This window comes from Carcharodon carcharias, unplaced genomic scaffold (assembly GCF_017639515.1).
Source record: "Carcharodon carcharias isolate sCarCar2 unplaced genomic scaffold, sCarCar2.pri U02, whole genome shotgun sequence".
Lineage (NCBI taxonomy): Eukaryota > Metazoa > Chordata > Chondrichthyes > Lamniformes > Lamnidae > Carcharodon > Carcharodon carcharias.
In genome coordinates, this window is record NW_024470889.1 from 132,354 (window position 1) to 145,778 (window position 13,425).

The following is a 13,425-nucleotide window of genomic DNA, read 5'->3' on the forward strand; positions in this document are numbered from 1 at the left end:
CTGATACAGCCTTGTCACTGATACAGCCTTGTCACTGATACAGCCTTGTACCTGATACAGCCTTGTCACTGATACAGCCTTGTCCCTGATACAGCCTTGTCTCTGATACAGCCTTGTCCCTGATACAACCTTGTACCTGACACAGCCTTGTACCTGATAAAGCCTTGTACCTGATACAGCCTTGTTCCTGATACAGTCTTGTCGCTGATATAGCCTTGTCGCTGATACAGCCTTGTCGCTGATATAGCCTTGTGCCTGATACAGCCTTGTAGCTGATAAATCCTTGTCGCAGATACAGCCTTGTCGCTGATACAGCTATGTCACTGATACAGCCTTTTACGTGATACAGCTTTGTCACTGATGCAGCATTGTACCTGATACAGCCTTGTCACTGATACAGCCTTGTCACTGATACAGCCTTATACCTGATACTGCCTTGTACCTGATACAGCCTTGTCCCTGATACTGCCTTGTCCCTGATACAGCCTTGTACCAGATACAGCCTGGTACCTGATACAGCCTTGTTACTGATACAGACTTGTCCCTGATACAGCCTTGTAGCTCATACAGCCTTATATCTGAAACAGCCCTGTCCTTGATACAGCCGTGTACCTGATACAACGTTTTAACTGATACAGCCTTGTCGCTGATACAGCCTTGTTGCTGATACAGCCTTGTCACTGATATAGCCTTGTACCTGATACAGCCTTGTAGCTGATAAATCCTTGTCGCTGATACAGCCTTGTCGCTGATACAGCCATGTCACTGATACAGCCTTTTACTTGATACAGCCTTGTCACTGATACAGCCTTGTCACTGATACAGCCTTGTACCTGACACAGCCTTGTACCTGACACAGCCTTGTACCTGATACAGCCTTGTCCCTGATACAACCTTGTCACTGATACAGCCTTGTTCCTGACACAGCCTTGTCCCTGATACAGCCTTGTCACTCATACAGCCTTGTCCCTGATAGAGCCTTGTCACTGATACAGCCTTGTCACTGATACAGACTTGTCACCGATACAGCCTTGTACCTGATACAGCCTTGTACCTGATACAGCCTTGTCCCTGATACAGCCTTGTCTCTGATACAGCCTTGTACCTGATACATCCTTGTCCGAGATACAGCCTTTGACCTCATACAGCCTTGTAACCTGAAACAGCCCTGTCCCTGATACAGCGTTGTACCTGATACAACCTTGTACCTGATACAGCCTTGTCACTGATACAGCCTTGTCACTGATAGTGTTGTCGCCGATACAACCTTTTCGCTTATACAACCTTGTACCTAATACAGCCTTGTCAGTGATACAGCCTTGTCGCTGATACAGCTTTGTCGCTGATACAGCCTTACACTTGATACAGCATTGTACCTGATACAGCTTTGTCACTGATACAGCCTTGTACCTGACACAGCCTTGTACCTGATACAGCCTTGTTCCTGATACATCCTTGTCACTGATACAGCTATGTCACTGATACAGCCTTTTACTTGATACAGCCTTGTCACTGATACAGCCTTTTACCTGACACAGCCTTGTTCCTGACACAGCCTTGTACCTGATACAGCCTTGTCCCTGATACAGCCTTGTCACTGATACAGCCTTGTTCCTGACACAGCCTTGTACCTGACACAGCCTTGTACCTGATACAGCCTTGTCCCTGATACAGCCTTGTCAATCATACAGCCTTGTCCCTGATAGAGCCTTGTCACTGATACAGCCTTGTCACTTATACATCCTTGTCACCGATACAGTCTTGTACATGATACAGCCTTGTACCTGATACAGCCTTGACACTGATATAGCCTTGTCACTGATACAGCCTTGTACCTGATACAGCCTTGTCACTGATACAGCCTTGTACCTGATACAGCCTTTTCTCTGATACAGCCTTGTCACTGATTCTGCCTTGTACCTGATACAGCCTTGTACGTGATACAGCCCTGTACCTGATACAGCCTTGTCTCTGTTACAGCGTTGTACCTGATACAGCCTTGTCGCTGATACAGCCTTGTTCCTGATGCAGCCCTGTGCCTGATACAGAACTGTACCTGATACAGCCTTGTACCTGATACAGCCTTGTCGCTGATACAGCCTTGTCGCTGATACAGCCATGTTGCTGATACAGCCTAGTACTTTATACAGCCTTGTCACTGATATAGCCTTGTCGCTGATACAGCCTTGTACCTGATACAGCCTTGTACCTGATACAGGTTTGTCCCTTATACAGCCTTGTACCTGACACAGCCTTGTACCAGATAAAACCTTGTCTCTGATACAGCCTTGTACCTGATGCAGCCTTGTACCTGATACTGCCTTGTACCTGATACAGCCTTGTCAATGATACAGCCTTGTCACTGATACAGCCTTGTCACTGATACAGCCTTGTACCAGATTCTGCCGTGTATTCGTTACAGCCTTGTCCGTGATACTGCCTTGTAGCTCATACATCCTTATATCTGAAAGAGCCCTTTCCCTGATACCGTCGTGTACCTGATACAACGTTGTACCTGATACAGCCTTGTCACTGATACAGCCTTGTCACTGTTACAGCCTTGTCACTGATACAGCCTTGTCACTGATTCTGCCTTGTACCTGATACAGCCTTGTACCTGATATAGCCTTGTCACAGATACAGCTTTGTCACTGATACAGCTTTGTACCTGATACAGCCTTTTACGTGATACAGCTTTGTCACTGATGCAGCATTGTACCTGATACAGCCTTGTCACTGATACAGCCTTGTCACTGATACAGCCTTATACCTGATACTGCCTTGTACCTGATACAGCCTTGTCCCTGATACTGCCTTGTCCCTGATACAGCCTTGTACCAGATACAGCCTGGTACCTGATACAGCCTTGTTACTGATACAGCCTTGTCCCTGATACAGCCTTGTAGCTCATACAGCCTTATTTCTGAAACAGCCCTGTCCTTGATACAGCCGTGTACCTGATACAACGTTTTACATGATACAGCCTTGTCACTGATACAGCCATATGACTGATACAACCTTGTCGCTGATACAGCCTTGTTGCTGATACAGCCTTGTCACTGATATAGCCTTGTACCTGATACAGCCTTGTAGCTGATAATTCCTTGTCGCAGATACAGCCTTGTCGCTGATACAGCCATGGCACTGATACAGCCTTTTACTTGATACAGCCTTGTCACTGATACAGCCTTGTCACTGATACAGCCTTGTACCTGACACAGCCTTGTACCTGACACAGCCATGTACCTGATACAGCCTTGTCCCTGATACAACCTTGTCACTAATACAGCCTTGTTCCTGACACAGCCTTGTCCCTGATACAGCCTTGTCACTCATACAGCCTTGTCCCTGAAAGAGCCTTGTCACTGATACAGCCTTGTCACTGATACAGACTTGTCACCGATACAGCCTTGTACCTGATACAGCCTTGTACCTGATACAGCCTTGTCCCTGATACAGCCTTGTCTCTGATACAGCCTTGTACCTGATACATCCCTGTCCGAGATACAGCCTTTGACCTCATACAGCCTTGTAACCTGAAACAGCCCTGTCCCTGATACAGCGCTGTACCTGATACAACCTTGTACCTGATACAGCCTTGTCACTGATACAGCTTTGTCACTGATAGTGTTGTCGCCGATACAACCTTTTCGCTTATACAACCTTGTACCTGATACAGCCTTGTCAGTGATGCAGCCTTGTCGCTGATACAGCTTTGTCGCTGATACAGCCTTACACTTGATACAGCATTGTACCTGATACAGCTTTGTCACTGATGCAGCCTTGTACCTGACACAGCCTTGTACCTGATACAGCCTTGTTCCTGATACATCCTTGTCACTGATACAGCCTTGTCCCTGATACAGCCTTGTCTCTGATACAGCCTTGTCCCTGATACAACCTTGTACCTGACACAGCCTTGTACCTGATAAAGCCTTGTACCTGATACAGCCTTGTTCCTGATACAGTCTTGTCGCTGATATAGCCTTGTACCTGATACAGCCTTGTCGCTGATATAGCAGTGTGCCTGATACAGCCTTGTAGCTGATAAATCCTTGTCGCAGATACAGCCTTGTCGCTGATACAGCCATGTCACTGATACAGCCTTTTACTTGATACAGCCTTGTCACTGATACAGCCTTGTACCTGACACAGCCTTGTTCCTGACACAGCCTTGTACCTGATACAGCCTTGTCCCTGATACAGCCTTGTCACTGATACAGCCTTGTTCCTGACACAGCCTTGTACCTGACACAGCCTTGTACCTGATACAGCCTTGTCCCTGATACAGCCTTGTCACTCATACAGCCTTGTCACTTATACAGCCTTGTCACCGATACAGCCTTGTACCTGATACAGCCTTGTACCTGATACAGCCTTGTCACTGATATAGCCTTGTCACTGATACAGCCTTGTCACTGATACAGCCTTGTACCTGATACAGCCTTGTTCCTGATACAGTCTTGTCGCTGATATAGCCTTGTCGCTGATACAGCCTTGTCGCTGATATAGCCTTGTGCCTGATACAGCCTTGTAGCTGATAAATCCTTGTCGCAGATACAGCCTTGTCGCTGATACAGCCATGTCACTGATACAGCCTTTTACTTGATACAGCCTTGTCACTGATACAGCCTTGTACCTGACACAGCCTTGTTCCTGACACAGCCTTGTACGTGATACAGCCTTGTCCCTGATACAGCCTTGTCACTGATACAGCCTTGTTCCTGACACAGCCTTGTACCTGACACAGCCTTTTACCTGATACAGCCTTGTCCCTGATAGAGCCTTGTCACTGATACAGCCTTGTCACTTATACAGCCTTGTCACCGATACAGTCTTGTACCTGATACAGCCTTGTACCTGATACAGCCTTGTCACTGATATAGCCTTGTCACTGATACAGCCTTGTACCTGATACAGCCTTGTCACTGATACAGCCTTGTCACTGATACAGCCTTGTACCTGATACAGCCTTTTCTCTGATACAGCCTTGTCATTGATTATGCCTTGTACCTGATACAGCCTTGTACTTGATACAGCCTTGTCGCTGATACAGCTTTGTCGCTGATACAGCCTTGCACTTGATACAGCCTTGTACCTGATACAGCCTTGTCACTGATACAGCCTTATCACTGATACAGGCCTCTACCTTATACAGCCTGGTCACTGATACAGCCTTGTCACTGATACAACCTTGTACCTGATACAGCCTTGTCAGTGATGCAGCCGTGTCGCTGATATAGCTTTGTCGCTGATACAGCCTTGCTCTTGATACAGCCTTGTGCCTGATACAGCCTTGTCACTGATACAGCCTTGTCACTGATACAGCCGTGTACCTGATACAGCCGGGTCACTGTTACAGCCTTGTACCTGATACAGCCTTGTACCTGATACTGCCTTGTCAGTGATGCTGCCTTGTTGCTGATACAGCTTTGTCGCTGATACAGCCTTGCACTTGATACAGCCTTGTACCTGATACAGCCTTGTTCCTGATACATCCTTGTCACTGATACAGCCTTGTACCTGATACATCCTTGTCCCTGATACAGCCTTGTACCTGATACAGCCTTGTACCTGATACAGCCTTGTCCCTGATGCAGCCTTGTCCCTGATACAGCCTTGTCACTGATACAGCCTTGTCACTGATACAGCCTTGTACCTGATAAAGCCTTGTACCTGATACAGCCTTGTCACTGATACAGCCCTTGTCACTGATACAGCCTTGTACCTGATACTGCCTTGCACCTGACACAACCTTGTGCCTGATTCTGCCTTGTACCTGATACAGCCTTGTACCTGATATAGCCTTGTCACTGATACAGCCTTGTCACTGATACAACCTTGTACCTGATACAGCCTTGTCAGTGATGCAGCCTTGTCGCTGATATAGCTTTGTCGCTGATACAGCCTTGCACTTGATACAGCCTTGTGCCTGATACAGCCTTGTCACTGATACAGCCTTGTCACTGATACAGCCCTGTACCTGATACAGCCGGGTCACTGTTACAGCCTTGTACCTGAAACAGCCTTGTACCTGATACAGCTTTGAACCTGATACACCCTTATACCGAACACAGCCTTCTCGCTGATACCGCCTTGTACCTGATACAGCTTGGTCGCTGATAGAGCCTTGTCGCTGATACAGCTTTGTCACTGATAGAGCCTTGTCGCTGATACAGCTTTGTCACTGATACAGCCTTGTACCTGATACATCCTTGTACCAGATACAACCTTGTCACTTATACATCCTTGTACCTGATGCAGCCTTGTACCTGATGCAGCCTTGTAGCTGATGCAGCCTTGTACCTGATACAGCCTTGTCACTGATACAGCCTTTTACCTGATGCAGCCTTTTATGTGATGCAGCCTTGTCACTGATGCAGCCTTTTACCTGATACAGCCTTTTCACTGATACAGCCTTGTTACTGATTCTGCCTTGTACCTGATACAGCCTTGTACCTGATACAGCCTTGTCACTGATACAGCACTTGTCACTGATACAGCCTTGTACCTGATACTGCCTTGTACCTGACACAGCCTTTTACCTGATAAAGCCTTGTACGTGATACAGGCTTATACCTGATACAGCCTTGTCGCTGAGATAGCATTGTCCCTGATACAGCCTTTTCGCGGATGCAGCCTTGTCGTGATACAGCCTTGCTCCTGAAACAGCCTTGTACCTGATACAGGCTTATCGCTGATATAGCCTTGTCGCTGATACAGCCTTGTTCCTGATACAGCCCTGTGCCTGATACAGAACTGTACCTGATACAGCCTTGTACCTGATACAGCCTTGTCGCTGATACAGCCTTGTCGCTGATACAGCCTTGTCCGGATACAGCCTAGTGATGATACAGCCTTGTACCTGATACAGCCTTTTACCTGATACAGGCTTGTGGCTGATACAGTCTTGTCTCTGATACCGCCTTGTCGCTGATGCAGCCTTGTACCTGATACAGCCTTGTCAGTGATGCAGCCGTTTCGCTGATATAGCTTTGTCGCTGATACAGCCTTGCTCTTGATACAGCCTTGTGCCTGATACAGCCTTGTCACTGATACAGCCTTGTCACTGATACAGCCCTGTACCTGATACAGCCGGGTCACTGATACAGCCTTGTCACTGATACAGCCCTGTACCTGATACAGCCGGGTCACTGTTACAGCCTTGTACCTGATACAGCCTTGTACCTGATACAGCCTTGTCAGTGATGCTGCCTTGTTGCTGATACAGCTTTGTCGCTGATACAGCCTTGCACTTGATATAGCCTTGTACCTGATACAGCCTTGTCACTGATACAGCCTTGTACCTGACACAGCCTTGTACCTGATACAGCCTTGTCCCTGATACATTCTTGTCACTGATACAGCCTTGTACCTGATACAGCCTTGTCCCTGATACAGCCTTGTACCTGATACAGCCTTGTACCTGATACAGCCTTGTCCCTGATGCAGCCTTGTCCCTGATACAGCCTTGTCACTGATACAGCCTTGTCACTGATACAGCCTTGTACCTGATACAGCCTTGTACGTGATACAGCCTTGTACCTGATACAGCCCTTGTCTCTGTTACAGCGTTGTACCTGATACAGACTTGTACCTGGTACAGCCTTGTACCTGATACAGCCTGGTCACTGATACAGCCTGGTCACCGATACAGCCTTGTACCTGATACACCCTTATTTCTGATACAGCCTTGTCACTGATACAGCCTTGTACCTGATACAGCCTTGTCACTGATATAGCCTTGTCACTGATACAGCCTTGTCACTGATACATTCTTGTCACTGATACAGCCTTGTCACTGATACAGCCTTGTACCTGATACAGCCTTTTCTCTGATACAGCCTTGTCATTGATTATGCCTTGTACCTGATACAGCCTTGTACGTGATACAGCCTTGTCGCTGATACAGCTTTGTCGCTGATACAGCCTTGCACTTGATACAGCCTTGTACCTGATACCGCCTTGTACCTGATACAGCCTTGTCACTGATACAGGCCTCTACCTTATACAGCCTGGTCACTGATACAGCCTTGTCACTGATACAACCTTGTACCTGATACAGCCTTGTCAGTGATGCATCCGTGTCGCTGATATAGCTTTGTCGCTGATACAGCCTTGCTCTTGATACAGCCTTGTGCCTGATGCAGCCTTGTCACTGATACAGCCTTGTCACTGATACAGCCCTGTACCTGATACAGCCGGGTCACTGTTAGAGCCTTGTACCTGATACAGCCTTGTACCTGATACAGCCTTGTCAGTGATGCTGCCTTGTTGCTGATACAGCTTTGTCGCTGATACAGCCTTGCACTTGATACAGCCTTGTACCTGATACAGCCTTGTTCCTGATACATCCTTGTCACTGATACAGCCTTGTACCTGATACATCCTTGTCCCTGATACAGCCTTGTACCTGATACAGCCTTGTACCTGATACAGCCTTGTCCCTGATGCAGCCTTGTCCCTGATACAGCCTTGTCACTGATACAGCCTTGTCACTGATACAGCCTTTTACCTGATAAAGCCTTGTACCTGATACAGCCTTGTCACTGATACAGCCCTTGTCACTGATACAGCCTTGTACCTGACACTGCCTTGCACCTGACACAACCTTGTGCCTGATTCTGCCTTGTACCTGATACAGCCTTGTACCTGATATAGCCTTGTCACTGATACAGCCTTGTCACTGATACAACCTTGTACCTGATACAGCCTTGTCAGTGATGCAGCCTTGTCGCTGATATAGCTTTGTCGCTGATACAGCCTTGCACTTGATACAGCCTTGTGCCTGATACAGCCTTGTCACTGATACAGCCTTGTCACTGATACAGCCCTGTACCTGATACAGCCGGGTCACTGTTACAGCCTTGTACCTGAAACAGCTTTGTACCTGATACAGCTTTGAACCTGATACACCCTTATACCGAACACAGCCTTCTCGCTGATACCGCCTTGTACCTGATACAGCTTGGTCGCTGATAGAGCCTTGTCGCTGATACAGCTTTGTCACTGATAGAGCCTTGTCGCTGATACAGCTTTGTCACTGATACAGCCTTGTCACTGATACAGCCTTGTACCTGATACAGCCTTTTCTCTGATACAGCATTGTCATTGATTATGCCTTGTACCTGATACAGCCTTGTTCCTGATATAGTCTTGTCGCTGATATAGCCTTGTACCTGATACAGCCTTGTCACTGATACAGCCTTTTACCTGATGCAGCCTTTTATGTGATGCAGCCTTGTCACTGATGCAGCCTTTTACCTGATACAGCCTTTTCACTGATACAGCCTTGTTACTGATTCTGCCTTGTACCTGATACAGCCTTGTACCTGATACAGCCTTGTCACTGATACAGCACTTGTGACTGATACAGCCTTGTACCTGATACTGCCTTGTACCTGACACAGCCTTTTACCTGATAAAGCCTTGTACGTGATACAGCCTTATACCTGATACAGCCTTGTCGCTGAGATAGCATTGTCCCTGATACAGCTTTTTCGCGGATGCAGCCTTGTCGTGATACAGCCTTGCACCTGAAACAGCCTTGTACCTGATACAGGCTTATCGCTGATATAGCCTTGTCGCTGATACAGCCTTGTTCCTGATACAGCCCTTGCCTGATACAGAACTGTACCTGATACAGCCTTGTACCTGATACAGCCTTGTCGCTGATACAGCCTTGTCGCTGATACAGCCTTGTCCGGATACAGCCTGGTGATGATACAGCCTTGTACCTGATACAGCCTTTTACCTGATACAGGCTTGTGGCTGATACAGTCTTGTCTCTGATACCGCCTTGTCGCTGATGCAGCCTTGTACCTGATACAGCCTTGTCAGTGATGCAGCCGTTTCGCTGATATAGCTTTGTCGCTGATACAGCCTTGCTCTTGATACAGCCTTGTGCCTGATACAGCCTTGTTACTGATACAGCCTTGTCACTGATACAGCCCTGTACCTGATACATCCGGGTCACTGATACAGCCTTGTCACTGATACAGCTCTGTACCTGATACAGCCGGGTCACTGTTACAGCCTTGCACTTGATACAGCCATGTACCTGATACAGCCTTGTCACTGATACAGCCTTGTACCTGACACAGCCTTGTACCTGATACAGCCTTGTTCCTGATACATCCTTGTCACTGATACAGCCTTGTACCTGATACATCCTTGTCCCTGATACAGCCTTGTACCTGATACAGCCTTGTACCTGATACAGGCTTGTCCCTGATGCAGCCTTGTCCCTGATACAGCCTTGTCACTGATACAGCCTTGTCACTGATACAGCCTTGTACCTGATACAGCCTTGTACGTGATACAGCCTTGTACCTGATACAGCCTTGTCTCTGTTACAGCGTTGTACCTGATACAGACTTGTACCTGGTACAGCCTTGTACCTGATACAGCCTGGTCACTGATACAGCCTGTTGACTGATACAGCTTTGTACCTGATACACCCTTATAGCTGATACAGCCTTGTCACCGATACAGCCTTGTACCTGATACAGCCTTTTACCTGATACAGGCTTGTGGCTGATACAGTCTTGTCTCTGATACCGCCTTGTCGCTGATGCAGCCTTGTACCTGATACAGCCTTGTCAGTGATGCAGCCGTTTCGCTGATATAGCTTTGTCGCTGATACAGCCTTGCTCTTGATACAGCCTTGTGCCTGATACAGCCTTGTTACTGATACAGCCTTGTCACTGATACAGCCCTGTACCTGATACATCCGGGTCACTGATACAGCCTTGTCACTGATACAGCCCTGTACCTGATACAGCCGGGTCACTGTTACAGCCTTGTAGCTGATACAGCCTTGTACCTGATACAGCCTTGTCAGTGATGCTGCCTTGTTGCTGATACAGCTTTGTCGCTGATACAGCCTTGCACTTGATACAGCCTTGTACCTGATACAGCCTTGTCACTGATACAGCCTTGTACCTGATACAGCCTTGTACCTGATACAGCCTTGGATGTGATGCAGCCTTGTCGCTGTTACAGCCTTGTACCTGATACCTCCTTGTACCGGATACGGCCTTGTACCTGATACAGCCTTGTACCTGATACAGCCTTGTCACTGATGCCGCCTTGTCACTGATACAGCCTTGTCACTGATACAGCCTTGTCACTGATACAGCCTTGTACCTGATACAGCCTTGTACGTGATACAGCCTTGTACCTGATACAGCCTTGTCTCTGTTACAGCGTTGTACCTGATACTGACTTGTACCTGGTACAGCCTTGTACCTGATACAGCCTGGTCACTGATACAGCCTGGTCACTGATACAGCCTTGTACCTGATAGAGCCTTATAGCTGATACAGCCTTGTCACCGATACAGCCTTGTACCTGATACAGCCTTGTCACTGATATAGCCTTGTCACTGATACAGCCTTGTACCTGATACAGCCTTGTCACTGATACAGCCTTGTACCTGATACAGCCTTTTCTCTGATACAGCCTTGTCATTGATTATGCCTTGTACCTGATACAGCCTTGTGCGTGATACAGCCTTGTCGCTGATACAGCTTTGTCGCTGATACAGCCTTGCACTTGATACAGCCTTGTACCTGATACAGCCTTGTCACTGATACAGCCTTATCACTGATACAGGCCTCTACCTTATACAGCCTGGTCACTGATACAGCCTTGTCACTGAAACAACCTTGTACCTGATACAGCCTTGTCAGTGATGCAGCCGTGTCGCTGATATAGCTTTGTCGCTGATACAGCCTTGCTCTTGATACAGCCTTGTGCCTGATACAGCCTTGTACCTGATACAGCCTTGTCACTGATACAGCCCTTGTCACTGATACAGCCTTGTACCTGATACTGCCTTGCACCTGACACAACCTTGTGCCTGATTCTGCCTTGTACCTGATACAGCCTTGTACCTGATATAGCCTTGTCACTGATACAGCCTTGTCACTGATACAACCTTGTACCTGATACAGCCTTGTCAGTGATGCAGCCTTGTCGCTGATATAGCTTTGTCGCTGATACAGCCTTGCACTTGATACAGCCTTGTGCCTGATACAGCCTTGTCACTGATACAGCCTTGTCACTGATACAGCCCTGTACCTGATACAGCCGGGTCACTGTTACAGCCTTGTACCTGAAACAGCCTTGTACCTGATACAGCTTTGAACCTGATACACCCTTATACCGAACACAGCCTTCTCGCTGATACCGCCTTGTACCTGATACAGCTTGGTCGCTGATAGAGCCTTGTCGCTGATACAGCTTTGTCACTGATAGAGCCTTGTCGCTGATACAGCTTTGTCACTGATACAGCCTTGTACCTGATACATCCTTGTACCAGATACAACCTTGTCACTTATACATCCTTGTACCTGATGCAGCCTTGTACCTGATGCAGCCTTGTAGCTGATGCAGCCTTGTACCTGATACAGCCTTGTCACTGATACAGCCTTTTACCTGATGCAGCCTTTTATGTGATGCAGCCTTGTCACTGATGCAGCCTTTTACCTGATACAGCCTTTTCACTGATACAGCCTTGTTACTGATTCTGCCTTGTACCTGATACAGCCTTGTACCTGATACAGCCTTGTCACTGATACAGCCCTTGTCACTGATACAGCCTTGTACCTGATACTGCCTTGTACCTGACACAGCCTTGTTCCTGATAAAGCCTTGTACGTGATACAGCCTTATACCTGATACAGCCTTGTCGCTGAGATAGCATTGTCCCTGATACAGCCTTTTCCCGGATGCAGCCTTGTCGTGATACAGCCTTGCACCTGAAACAGCCTTGTACCTGATACAGGCTTATCGCTGATATAGCCTTGTCGCTGATACAGCCTTGTTCCTGATACAGCCCTGTACCTGATACAGACCTGTACCTGATACAGCCTTGTACCTGATACAGCCTTGTCGCTGATACAGCCTTGTCGCTGATACAGCCTTGTCCGGATACAGCCTGGTGATGATACAGCCTTGTACCTGATACAGCCTTTTACCTGATACAGGCTTGTGGCTGATACAGTCTTGTCGCTGATACCGCCTTGTCGCTGATGCAGCCTTGTACCTGATACAGCCTTGTCAGTGATGCAGCCGTTTCGCTGATATAGCTTTGTCGCTGATACAGCCTTGCTCTTGATACAGCCTTGTGCCTGATACAGCCTTGTCACTGATACAGCCTTGTCACTGATACAGCCCTGTACCTGATACAGCCGGGTCACTGATACAGCCTTGTCACTGATACAGCCCTGTACCTGATACAGCCGGGTCACTGTTACAGCCTTGTACCTGATACAGCCTTGTACCTGATACAGCCTTGTCAGTGATGCTGCCTTGTCGCTGATACAGCTTTGTCGCTGATACAGCCTTGCACTTGATACAGCCTTGTACCTGATACAGCCTTGTCACTGATACAGCCTTGTACCTGACACAGCCTTGTAC